Source organism: Polistes fuscatus, unplaced genomic scaffold (genome assembly GCF_010416935.1).
Source record: "Polistes fuscatus isolate 324 unplaced genomic scaffold, CU_Pfus_HIC Scaffold12, whole genome shotgun sequence".
In the NCBI taxonomy this organism is placed as follows: Eukaryota; Metazoa; Arthropoda; class Insecta; order Hymenoptera; family Vespidae; genus Polistes; species Polistes fuscatus.
Window position 1 is genome coordinate 785,183 of NW_025113020.1, and position 11,889 is coordinate 797,071.

The window sequence follows — 11,889 nt, forward strand, 5'->3', positions numbered from 1 at the left end:
TGTTTATGAATCATTCCTAACGATTTTAAACGATGTGAGACTACTTGCTGAGTGACTTCTAAAGTAAGTGCAAGTTCCTTTTGTGTTTGAGACAAATCTTCCTCCAATAATTCCACCAATTCTGCATCCTCGTAAATTTTTGGCTTTCCACTGCGATCTTTGTCTTTTACGTCAAAATCACCGTTTTTAAACTTTTGAAACCACTCATAACATGTTCTCACACTCAAGGCAGCCTCATTATATGCTTCTACGAGCAATCGATGCGCTTCAACTGTAGATTTTTTTAAATTAAAGAAGTAAATTAAAAGTTCCCGCAAATGACGCTTATTTGGCTCAAATTTAGACATTTTTGGATAAAAAAAATATATGATGCTAATACGAAGTTAATAATATGATAGGGTTATGTTTCTCTTGAATGGGTAACCTAATTTTCAAGCCGGTTATTATCTGCGAATTCTAACGTAAGCCTCGTGTAATGGCATCTTTCTCAAAACTGCGGAAACTTATTTGTACTGCTAATACATTTTTGAAAACATAATTCAATTATATTTATTGTCAAATAAAGATTCTTATTTTTTATTTCCCTACCAGATTAATTTTTCCGAATTTGGAACTTATTATTAGATCACTTGTCAAGTAAGGGGCTTATATACTTTGTCATAAAATTCACATATAGAATTGAATCTAATCTATTTTGTGTATTGATAAGACGATATATTAAATACAATCGTAAAAATCTGTGCCATCAGTGTTCCGTAAATTCTAATTCGTGAACATGCACCGCTCGGCGTTAGTTATTATCATTTTATCGTGCCTTCTTTCCGAAAGTCTCGGTAAGATTAGTATAATTCAAAAATATATATTTGTATTACAATATAAAATATATAAATAAAAACAAAAAAACAAAAAGAATAAAATATAGTGAATTGAATAATTTTTATATTAGGAAAAGTAGTTTTCGGTCCAGGTGAACAAGATTAGGGATATGTGACCGTTAGAAAATATTCCCATATGTTCCGGTGGCTTTATTACACCACAGCAGACGTTCAATCGTATTATGAAAAACCCTTAGTGATTTGGTCCTGGTGCATCCTCTACTTCTTTTGGAAACTTCGAGGAACTTGGTTCTCTCGATACAAATTTGAAACCAAGGAATTACACGTGGGTTTTATTTTTTTCTCATTTCGAACATTTCTAAATAAAAATAAGTATTACAGTAATGCATTAAAAATTTCCAAATATTTATCTTCTAATAGGTTAAGGATTACAATATTTTGTTCATTGATAATCCAGTTGGTGCAGGGTTTAGTTATGTTGAAGACTCATCAGCATATGCTCAGACAAACGAACAAATTGCTATTGATCTCGTCGAATGTATGAAAGGATTTCTAACAAAATTACAAAATTTTCTGATGTATTTACTTATATCCTAACCGAATCGTACGGTGGAAAGATAGTGGCAGAATTTGCTCTACTTTGGTATAAGGTCTGATCTTTCTTTTATTTTCTTATTTTTTTGTCCTATAAAAAATACATTATAAAAAATTAATACTTATTATTAGATATTTTAGAATATATTTATAATTCATAAGACCCTAAAAATCCATAAAAGAGAAAGTATTAAAGGTAATGTTTCAAATAAAAATTATATTTGCAACATTGCAAATATAAATAAATATAATATAAAATAATACTATTAATTATTATATATAGTAATGTTTATTACAATAATTATTTTATATAAATCGATGGTCTAGCCACACTGTAGATTACTAGTTTCCGGTACGATTACTAAAATCAAGTCACATAGGCACAGTTAGTAACATGGATGGGTGACCCGTCCGAAGAAACAAAAGACTGAAACTGTGTGATTATTGAGTCCAGAGAGTCGTCGAATAAAACGCGTCTCCTTTGGTAGTAAAAAATTAATGTGAGAAGGTGTTAATAAAAAAGTGATTGGAAACCGTAAAAAGACAAATATTATTATATAAATATTATAATGTATATAAATATATAAAAGAAAAATATATATAATAATATAATAAAATATATAACAAATATATATATAATAATATATGTATATAACATAATATTTAAATAATATATTACATAAAAAATATAAATTAAATAATTATCAAAATTTTTGATAAAATAAAAATATCAATAAATAATAATAATATAATATATATAAATAAAATAAAGTATAATATATTTATCTTCTTATTGTCTCTTTTACTGGTTTAAGGGGTCTTACGATCTATCTGCATTACTATACAATATTTATGAACGCAAAAGTATAATAGCAAACAAATATATACAATGACCATAACCAAACAATTATGACAATAATACTTAACATATTAATATAAACATATCAGGTATATTACTAAAATATAATATATTAAATTTATAGGAACAGCAAGCAGGTACTATAAAAAGTAATCTAAAAGGGATTGGCCTTGGCGATGTATGGATATCTCCAATCGATTCTGTTCTCACTTGGGCACCTTTTTTACTTAGCACGGTAATGCTATGGAGTCAATTGTTCCACGATTATAAACGATCAATCACCATAGCTATCATGTTAAGATAAATTTCATATTCAATATTTTTAGGGTTGATCGATTCTAATGGTTATAGAAAAATAGAAATATTAGCCAACGCAACTAGAGATGCTGTTAATAGTGGTCGATGGTCAATGGCCACTTCTTTACGGGAATATACAAAAAATACCATTCTCCAAGTTACAGATAATATCGATTTCTATAACATTCTAATAAAACTTTCCCCTTCCTATGGACCTTCTCAAACTCTCGGGAAACTATCATCAATTTATACTGATGGAGGTGATCATACTTTTTCAATTTTATCAATGTGATGACTTTTAAAAAAATATACAACAACATTCTGATCTCTGATAACTTTAGTAAATTATTATTAAAATTCGTTAGCATGCTACAATACAATCAGCACAATTAAATAATGATAATAATAGTAACAGCACGTTCAGAAAGTACCTAATTGAATTTAATTTACAAAATAACTTGCATATTAAAATTCGAAAGGCAATAATTTGTGAAAAGCATGAAAGATATTTTATTATGAAATTCTTTAAAGAATATTCGAGCTATAGTAACTTCTGAATAAATCTGACAATAATCCGTCCATTCGAATATCTCAACAAATGAAGCACGAAATATACATATAAATGAAGATAATAATAATAATAATCTATTAATACGACAGATGCTAAATATCTCAATTTGATTCTACGGGACAGTAAAAATTTAGAGGATTTGATGAACGGACCAGTAATAACTGCACTTGGTCTTAAAACTTTTCATGGTCGACAATCTGACAGGGTGTTCAATATGTTGCGAGAGGATTTTATGAAACCGGTTGTCGATAAAGGTAATTCTCTTTCACACAATTGTAATACATACATTTATATTATACAATAAGCACTTAAAAAATCTAACAATGAAATTTTATATATCCAATAATTTAACCTCCTGTTGTGTGTCGCGATAATAATAGTTTTTATCTTTTGTTCAATCCAACTGTAGACTGTTTCACAACAACACACACTTTCAAACGTTGCAAATAAAATTTTGACTTATTGATTTATTTATTAATAAATATTATTTATTGTAAATTACGTTTTTAAAATTAAATTCATCATAGACGAATTGAATACAAATTTTCAAAAATATTACGATCCACCAGAAGTATTATGTATTGACGAATCGCTAATTACATTGTGGGCGCATTGTATTTAGGCAGTATATGAAACAGAGAAAACACAAATACGGTATAAAATTATTTAAATTATGTTGTGGTCATGGATACACTTATAACTGTAATGTGTACACCAAAAAAGGTCTCGATAAGGAAAACACAACTCCGTCAAATGTTGTAATGTCTCTATTGAAAAACTTATTTCATAGAGGCCACACATTGTGTACTGACAACTGGTACACCAGTATCGATTTAGCGAATCGCCTAATAGAAAAAAACGCACATTTGATTGGAACACTTCGAACAAATCGTAGGGAAAACCCAAGTGATGTGATAAGAACTAATTTGAAACGTGGAGAACTTATAGCTAAAGAAAATAATCAGGGTATTACAGTGTTGAAATGAAGGACAAGGAGATTTTTTGGTCCTGTCCACAAAACATTCCAGTGAAATGATAAACATAAAAACAAAACGCAGATTTTGCTGTAAACCACAAATTATAGTTGAATATAATAAAGCAAAAACATCCATTGATTTATCAGATGAAATGAGTGCGTATAGCAGTCCCTTGAGGAAAACACTCAAATGGTATAAAAAGTTAGCCTTTGAGTTATGTTTGAACACCGCTGTGATTAATTCGCTCTTCGTCTTTCAAGAAGTAACAGGACAAAAAATATCAGTTACGGAATTCCGGAGATAATTGGTGAATGGACTGACACAGCGAGAAGATGAACAAATTCCGCATCGCGAAGGAAAAATTCTTCATAAATTGCAGAAAAAGAAAGGAAGCGTCCATAAAGTTCGAAAATATTGTTCTGGTTGTTATGCTAAAAATTCAAGATTATTTGGGTCCAAGAAAGCCAAAAATATAACAAAAAAAGTTGTTACATTTTGTTACCTGTGTAAAGCCATACTTTTGCTTAGATTGCTTTAATAAAGCTCATTAGAATTATATTTGACTAGATTTCATTCAGGCGACATTTATCTTTTTATCTTTAATACTGTCGGTCCCACCGGACCGATGTCGGCCGAACGAAAAGTCTAACGCCGGTCCCCGAGGACCGACGCCGTCCCGAAGAAAAGTTCAGCGGCGGTCCCCAGGGACCAACGCCGCGAAAAACGTGTTAAGAAGCACGTTCGTTCGTTAATTTCAATTCTGTCGCGTTCGCGAGTTATTTTTAAAATTTATATATTAAATTAACTGCGACCAAGGCAGTAATTGCATTAGATTTTGTTCGAGTAAAGTTGTATTTTTACCCTTAAACAGTCGCACAAACAGTTCGCGTATTAATCAGCGTATTAATAAAGATTTTTGTACTTGCATTGTTTTTGTGCAAATCAGTTTTGGGAAGCAGTTATAGAATCAGTGATCGCATGCATAATGAATTAAAATCATATGCGAATTAAAGTCAGTGTTGTTCGCCGTAATTTCAAATTTTGATTTTACGAGAAGAAACTTGTAGATAAGGTTTTTATTTTCGTTTATACCGCGTTATTTGATACATGCGTGATGCATCGTCATGGTGCCATTGAGCTTCATCCCATTGGAATGCATTCTGAATATTCATTTTTATTAACATTTATTCGTTTTTGTTTGCTATGATTTTGAATCATATTACATATAACTTATCATTTTGTTCTATTTTATGTTACAGACATAACGACGGATTATCTTCCTCTTCATAGATGTGGAATAATTTCTTCGATGGATCTTCTTCAATAACAAATAGAGTAACTCGCCGATCGTCAGACTACAATACTTGTTATGAAGTAGGAGTGTTTTGAAGCCACCGCAGAACTCCTAATGCTAACTATTAATACTTCGTATATGTGTTATTTTAATTCTAAAATATCACAAATATGTTATATAACGGTTGGTAACGAATGAGTGAGCACGGGAGGAACTTTAAATTTCTTCGATCATGCGAGGATTAAAGGTCCTAATCGGCACGAGCTACTGGCTGTAATTATTTAAATAAATTATTTACGAGCACACGAGTAATTCTTTTTCATCAATAACTCATGAAAATTATATAATTTGTTGTATGTTTTATTAGTTCAGGATAGGTCTTCTTATTTCATTGGTTATATTTATTTAATTAACAGTACAATTAATAAACGCCCTTTTTATATTTCCTATTTTGCTCTCGTTAGTAGTGTTGAAATCGAGAATTTATTCGATTATTATTATTATTATTTATTTATTATTTATTTATCGATTTCGTCCAAAAAAGCATGTGATATTATCTTTAAATGCATTGCATCGTGTTTAATTTATGTAAGTGCGAATAATTTTAATATATCGATACTTCGATATTAACAATAAATGAACACGAAGACAAACCTTTTCGCGACGGATAGACTCTAGCAGTTAAGTGGTGGTACAAAGCCTAGTTCTTTAATTAGAACACCTAACTTAATAAAAGGAGTCGTCCGAGGTTTTACATATATATTTATATATTTCTTTTTCTTTTTTGAAATTCTTACTTATTAAAAAATTTAATTTAAAATTTCTTACAAATGAAAAGTTAAAAAAATTAAATAATTATAAAAAAATTAAATAACCTATAGAGTCCTAGTCCGCTTAGATGAATTTCTATAGAAATGAATTTATATGTTATGTATTTATGTTTTTTTAATCATGTTTCTCAAATCATGATATTCAGCTTCTAATGAGTTAATCTTTCGTTTCTTCCTCCTATACCTTCTGACTTCCCATCTAGGAGTGTGCTCAAATGCTACTCGTACGGGTAAGAAATGGTTAGCATAGGTTCAGTTTTAAATTTTTCCCTTATTAGCGATTGTCTTTGTACCAGTGGTTGCACGATGTATTTTGCTTTATGCGTATTAGGTAGTGTGTACCGTACATCGTTTTTCGCGATAGTTTTTAATTAATGCATCATTCAATATTTGAAGTACTACTTGTAAAGTCATTTATGAGATGAAAAATACAAATATTTGCATTTTTACATTTATATTAAATTTTTATACTTTCTTCTTTTAATAAAATCGTTTTTAATGGTAGAATTACCGAATTTATTTATGGAAACTCTGATATACTCGTATATTATTAGAATGCACATATATTAGTATGTACCAGTAATTTTGATTTAGTCATTTTTGCAATAGTCATCAGCCTTGGTTGTCAATTACAGCAAAAAGTACGTATACCTTTAGCATATACGCTTAGAAAACAAGTGGTTTAAAACTAGGGTGTCGGAGGTGCGTCGGGGGATGCTCTCTAGTTTAGGTATTTGCACCCTGGTGGTATGTGAGAGAATCGTGGAGTGAGTGGGTTGATGGGTATGTATGTACGTATGTTTGCTCTTTTTAGATATTGCCAATATACTGGCAGGTGGCATACTTTTCTGAATGAATGTGAAAACCTTAATTATAAGCAGGTGGGAACCCCGGAAAAACACGTGGTATACTTTCACTTAAAAGTGGAAGTCCTACCTCCGAGTTTTATACAGAATTGTTACAAAATTATATTATTTCATTTTATCATGCTTGTTTTATAAATTAATTCTGTCACTCTTCTGTAATCTTTATTATGTATCATGACTCAAAAGGATTTGAAACGATTTGAAAGATTTATTTCTATTTCGATTCTATCTCGAACGAGATGTAGTCGAACAAATTCGCAAATTTTTTGATGAGTTTGATGCTTAGTTTTAAGTATTATAAGTAGCACTTCGCACTATCGCGATTTAGTCTTTGAAATATTTAATATAATTCATATAAAGAAAAAATTAAATAAAAATATTGCAAGAAAATGCATTACATTTATTGCATTTGTAACCGACCATTTCTCTGATCTGGATGCAAGGGTTAAAGGGCGTTATTATTTAGATAACAGTTTGTCAGGATTAAAATTTTGAAATACACATATATTTAATTGTACATAAAATCACTTAAACGTAAATCTTCGTAATTAAATAAGCATAACATAAGAAAACATAAGACGTAAAAACCGTAAGACATAAGACATAAAACTCAATAAGGCCACCTAACACTTTCACATAATACGACCACTTAATACCTCGGCATAATACGATAAGACTTCCTAAGACTCAATCATAAGACTTTTCGAGGCGCAATCATAAGACTTACCGCAGTGCAATCATAAGACTAACTCTTTTCTTTTCTTATGCATCGGTCCTACCGCCGACGGAGAGGGAAAAGAGACGCAAGGCGATCCTAGTCCCTTTTCCGACCCATCATTGGTCATCAACCGTCTTTCTTTCAAATGCATGTAACACCTTAGAGTGGGAGTGCGTCCCACCGCCGTCGGAGAGGGAAAGGGGACGCAAGGCGGTCCTAGTCTCTTTTCCGACCCATTATTGGTCATCAACCGTCTTTCTTTCAAATGCACGTAACACCTTAGAGTGGGAGTGAGTACAAAGCGTTCCCGAAATCTCCACAGTCTAGATCACCAGATGTTACTTCTTCAGAAATAAATATTATATCCTTTTCTTAAGAGGACCCTATCTTACGGATTCTATAGTGCCATAAATTCTCTATTCTATATTATACAAACTAAGATTAGATTATCCTATATCTATCCTAAACTAATATTACTCCTTAAAATATTTCTTTACATTTCTATTGGTTGATGTTTTAAGAATGAAATTATGGGCTTATGGTAACTGAAGTAATTTTTTAATTACTCATCAATATCATAATTTGTGATATGATACTAAGATTTGCAAATAACGGGAGAATACAGCGTCAATGGTAGTGCCTGATCTTGTTGTAGATTGTCATTGTCATTGTTCATTTTTGAATGAAGTTTTTCGTTCAAAAATTGAATAAATGACTGCTTCCTCCGAGTTTTTTTCTCCATTTCTCACGCTACTTATTCACAATCACTTTTGAATGAAACGCTACACAGAAACACTGTAGACGAGCAAATGGCGTGAGAGTGAGAGAGTAGGGACAATTTTCCAAATGTTTATTGCGTGTCCATATTTGATATAAAAAATGTCTTAACTTCTAAAGCAGTCGCGTCTTAGCATTCGAAGTGTACGGACGTTCAGAGTGTGGATCCGCGTGTTTGTAGCTGTATTGTTTGCATTTTATGTATGACGAATAAATTCGTTACCTGGTTGTTTGGTTTTCAAGTTTTTAACAGGTCGGTCACCAGCTCATGGCGGTAAACCATTCGCATATCCTTGACCGGGATATGCAAGCATAAACCACATTTCCACCATGGCAAAGGGTTGCTGCTCATAGGCGTGAGCATGCTTCTTGTAGCAATAGGGGAGCAGGATTAGATGATGATAACAGCAATGTTCCTCGAAGTAGTGGAATGCCCGAAACCGTTAACAGATTCTCGGTCTTAGCTTCAAGTATGGTCACAGATTGCGATATGCCGCGGGGCGAACAAGTGCAGAGGGTGCCACTGCCTCCTCCAATTTGCATGGATGACGTCCTTGACATTCAATCTTTGACTAAATGCCTAAATGATGTAGTTAAAAAAGATAATTGCACCTATAAGATTGGTAATAGTCAGGTTCGTGTATTGCCGGCAGATGCGGACTCCTACAGAAATATTACTGGGGCCTTGAAAGCATTAAATGCTGGCTTTCACACATTTCAATTGAAGCAGGAACGTTCGTTAGAGTTGTGTTACGTGGCGTGCATCACTCTGCTGATTTGAGCGACCTGAAGGACGAACTGGTGGAGCTGGGTCGCGAGGTTGTAGGCATCAGTGGTATTTATCACAGAGCTGCACACAGCCCACTATCCATGTTCTTTGTTGACCTTAGACAAAAGCCTAGCAACAACATGGTCTACAATATGAGGGGACTGAATAACACAATGGTCAAATTTGAATCACCGCGTAGGAGGGGGGAAATTGCTCAATGCAGGAGATGTCAGAAGTATGGTCACACTCAAAAGTATTGCAATCGCGGTTTTCAGTGTGTTAAATGTTCTGGTCAGCATGCTACGGCGGATTGTAGGAAATCTGTAGATGCTCCACCAGCTTGTTTCCTCTGCGGTGCCAGCCATGCTGCGAACTACAAGGGGTGCCCTTCCTACCAAGAGATGTACAAGGGGACGTTTGCTGCACCTGGAATGGGGAAGACTGTAAATGTTCAATCTAATCTCGAAACCAACCCACCGGTAAACATTCAACGTTACGCCGACCAATCTATGTCTTACGCACAAGCCGTAAATAAAAATATACAAATATCAGATACTTCAAATCCGCAGCATTCAAATAACGTAAACAATAATAACGGCTCAAGTCTTACAGATTCTATAAGTAGACTAGAAAAACTCATCGAAAAACAAAGTGAACTAATAAATAAACAAATCGAACAATCAAACAATCTCATTTCATTATTAACGGTAATAGTAAGTAAACTGTCGTGTACTAATAAATAATGAAGACATTACGCATTGCTCTTTGGAACGCTAATGGCCTAATGAAACGTAAATTGGAGCTGGAAGCATTTTTAAAATTATATGATATTCAAATTATATTAATATCGGAGACACACTTTACGGTTAAAAATTATTTTAAAATCTTCGGTTATAAGATGTACTCCACGAATCATCCAAGTGGAAGGGCACATGGTGGTACTGCGATTCTAGTTAAATCTAACATAAGACATTACGAGCTTGCGCCATATAAACAAGATCATCTTCAGGCAACAAGTGTCATGATATATGACTGGCATTGCCCAATAGCTTTCTCAGCAGTGTACAGTTCTCCTAGACATACTATCAAAAAAGAAGATTTTGATAATTTCTTCGAAAGTCTAGGCTCTAGATTCTTAGCCGGAGGTGACTTTAATGCCAAACATAACATCTGGGGTAGTAGAATTATAACACCAAGAGGTAAAGCACTCTCAAAAAGTATCGAAACTAATAGATTATGTTGCATTAGTTCAGGTGAGCCTACCTACTGGCCAACTGATGTAAATAAAATCCCTGACTTGCTTGATTTTTTTATCGCTAAAAATTTATCTCCTCGATATATACAGGTCTGCTCTTCATTTGACCTTTCTTCCGATCACACTCCAATCATAGCAACAATAAATACAACTATTATCGACAAAAAGCCACCAATCTCCTTATACAATAGACTAACAAATTGGGATTTCTTCCGCGAAACATTCAATAATACTGTTGATACCACTTTACCATTGAAAACAACTGATGATGTGGACCATGCAGTAAACCATTTAACGCACAACATAATAAATGCAGTTCGAGCCTCTACACCTTTTCTGGAGTATATTTCTGGTCATGACTATCCTGCATATATTTTAAATAAAATTGTAGAAAAACGTAAGTTGCGTAGAAATTGGCACAATAGTAGATCTCCTGAGGACAAACGTAAACTTAATAAAGCTACCAAAGTGTTAAAAAAAATACTGCAGAACTTTAAAAATGAAGGTCTTCAAAGTTACCTTCAGAACTTAACTCCTACTGCAGACTCTAACTATTCACTCTGGAAAGCAACAAGGCGTTTTACTCGTCCAATTCAAGACATTCCACCTATCCGTCAGTCCCAGGGTGAATGGGCAAGAAAACCAATAGATAAAGCCAATCTCTTCGCCTCCTACCTGGCAGATGTATTCAAACCATCTTCACCTTCAGTACCTGCAGAAGATGAAGACGTCTGGACATTTATGCACTCACCTTTCCAATTATCTCCACAAATAAAACCGTTTACCTCAATGGAAGTCAAAGCAACAATTGCATCACACGTCAATCCGAAAAAAGCACCTGGCCTCGACTTAATCAACGGAAAGATGATCAAAGAATTACCAAAAAAAGGAATAGCGTATATTACCTCACTATTCAACGCCATTTTACGCCTAGGCTACTATCCTACTTCATGGAAAGTAGCAGTGATTACACTCATTCACAAGCCAGGTAAACCACCTCACGACGTTACGTCATACCGACCAATCAGTCTCTTATCCTCTTTATCTAAGCTATTTGAAAAAATGTTCACTAATCGCCTACTAAATGTCTTGGATGTCCCTACTCTTCCCGACCATCAGTTCGGGTTTCGGAAATACCATTCAACAATTGAACAGGTCCATAGAATAACTCGTCAACTATCGCAAGATCTTGAAAAGAAAAAATACTGCTCCGCAGTATTCCTGGACATAAGGCAAGCTTTCGACA

At 33.3% G+C, this 11,889-nt stretch overlaps 1 pseudogene; it reads left to right on the forward strand.

Moving 5' to 3' along the window:
• Positions 1 to 775: 775 nt before the first annotated feature.
• LOC122513546 lies at positions 776 to 5,461 on the forward strand (annotated as a pseudogene).
• Positions 5,462 to 11,889: the final 6,428 nt, after the last annotated feature.